The sequence below is a fragment of the Zingiber officinale genome, chromosome 5B (assembly GCF_018446385.1).
Source record: "Zingiber officinale cultivar Zhangliang chromosome 5B, Zo_v1.1, whole genome shotgun sequence".
NCBI classification, from domain to species: domain Eukaryota; kingdom Viridiplantae; phylum Streptophyta; class Magnoliopsida; order Zingiberales; family Zingiberaceae; genus Zingiber; species Zingiber officinale.
In genome coordinates, this window is record NC_055995.1 from 86021263 (window position 1) to 86024012 (window position 2750).

Below are 2750 nucleotides of genomic sequence, written 5' to 3' on the forward strand. Positions count from 1 at the left end.
GGACCTGCAGCTGCATGCATGGTGGCTTCTGCTGTCTCCCATTACAGGCATAACGTGGAGCCACCACCTTAATTATAAGTCTTCTTCATATATATATATCTCAACTCCTCTAGCTCTGTAAAATATATTACTGCTGGTTTAGTTGACCTTAGCTTGCTGTATAGTACCTACGTGGTCCAGTCATTCAATGGAGATGGATGTAGCTTTACAGTAAGGATCATTCGGCCACTCAGTGAGAGGCCTAGCTGAGGGGGGACCTTAGCTTGTGAGTTGTGAGATTAATTAATTAAAGTCCCTTCCCTTCCCTTAGCTTGCTAGGTAGCTAGGTAGCTAGCTAGCTGCTTGTTGGCGAATGCTTGCATGCCTTTGTTGGAAAAAGGCTGAGGATCGAGATGCCTTTCTTTCTTTCTTTCTTCCATGGAATTAAGTTGAAAAATGAACTGCAAGTACTGGCAGCTAGCTAACTAGAGAATTAAGTGGATGCAGAATTCATTCATTAAGTCTAGCTCTGTACTTGTCCTGCATTTAATTAATTTTTAAGGTCTACTTTGGTTCGATCTTCAGATCATAAATTAATTAATTACTTTGTTAATTATATTCCTCTATATATATATATACATACAAGATATTAATTACTTTGTTAATTATATGAGTCTAAAATTATATAAAGACTGATTTCTTGAGCTTAATGAGGTGGATTAAGGGATGGATTTTTTTTAATTTTATTTTTTGGGTTGGACTAGAGCCAAAGACACCCCTAAGCAAGATCAAACCCATCAATTCATTTGCTTCTTGATCTTCAAGTTGATTCGACGACTTCAAGATAATCACGGGGCTTCCAACTTCAGATTTACAATTTTATTTTGCTTCCACATTTTTCTTTTCGGATTCATATACAATGTACAATCCATGTGTAGAAATTAAAGACCATAATTCAACAAGATTAACATAGGAGAGGAGAAAAGTAAAGAAGGAATTAGCAAGGGTCCCTTTCAATTGTAGTAAAAACTAATTACGCGGTTACATGAAAAAAGGTAAATTATGAGATCAGCTTATAATCAACCGTCGAATGACTAGAATCCCTTTGGGAAAAGTTAGGGTGAGGAGGAGACAGGGAGGGAGGGAGGTCACATGGAAGAAGGAAGGAAGGGTACGGATAGGAATCACGCATCTAATTTTGCACGTATATACATCGCTGTCAACCAACCATCGCAATCTTAAGTAAATCTCTTCCATCCCTAATTAATCACATATATAATTTAATAATACATCTCCACATTGTCATTGGTTGGGGGCAACCATGTGATCTCCCTCCCCCTTTAATTCCCCCCGTTTTCTACTCATTTCTATTAATTATGTTTTAGTTAATTAATTAGACTATAATAAATATAATTTATCTCGGTAAAATTATAAATTTTCAGATTAACTAAAGGATCGTAATTAATAGGTCCCCCCAACAATAAAAAGCTTAAAAGAAAAGGGCATGAATCACATCATTGTTATTTATATACGATGGTCCCCGATCGTTACTCCATATATAATTAATAAATCTTATAGATTATTTGTAATGTTTTAGGGCCTCGCCTTTAATTTGTTCCTTAATTTATTAGATTGAATTAGATTAATTATATTGCATGATTGGATATTTAATATTTAAAGTCTAGGTTTTATAGGAAATTATTATTTAATAAAAAAAATGATAATATATTGGTGATTAAGGTGGAATGAGTTTTATGTATACTTGTGTGTCATTTTGAAGGGGAATCAGGTAACGTGCATGTGCCTGTCCCATCGAGTTATAATATTTATTTTTCCTTTTTAAAGGAAAATAAAAACAAATTTTTATTATATTATATGAAGATTGTTTTGAGATTGGGGATATATAAATATATATTTACGTGAAATAATATGGCAAATAATATTGTGATATTTAAAGTGAACATATGGTTTAAGTTTAATGTCTCTTTTTCTTTTACTATTTTGACAGCAATTTAAATTTGTTTTTTTTTTAAATTTTAAATTACATAAAATTATGTAAAATATGATCTCCAACAGATTAAGAGTTAAACTACATCTCACTTTTTTTTAATATGATAATGATGTAATTAAAATATTAAATAAAAGGAACAATAAAATCTACCTCATTTATTCTCAATTTATTATCAGCGCGAAGTGCATGAAATATAAAATTTATTATTATATTTTTATTTTTTTAAAATGTAATATTCCAAAGGGGGGAAAATGAGCAAAATGAAATATTCTCCCAATACTGATTTGAAAATCTTAGCACAGTCTAATCGCTGTCGGCAATAATCTTTGCATGGGGTTGGCTGAGCAAATTCCATATATTTCTCCTAGATCTTCTCTTCTCTTCTCTTCTCTTCATTTAAACAATAGTAATGATTGAAAGAGACTGTACAACTACATTTTGCCTCAAGGTCCACACACCGACAAATCTGTCTGCTAGTTTTATCTTCATGGTCAGCCTTTAGTTTAATTTTTTGCCGAATCATCGTTAATTTGTGTCATTCGACTGATGAAGAATTTCAGTGCGATGAAATGGTTTGCATTAATCGGTGATATGAACAAGGCCTGGACGCATGTTCTTGAGATGGAATTAAGGTCTGGTCCATTGATTTGAAGGCGATGCGAAATAATTATAGTGATGTGACAGTGGGGATATGTGAGGGTGCCCTAAACTGCATCGGCTAGCTGTGACTTAAAGGTCAAGCTAATAAGTGATTTTAAGG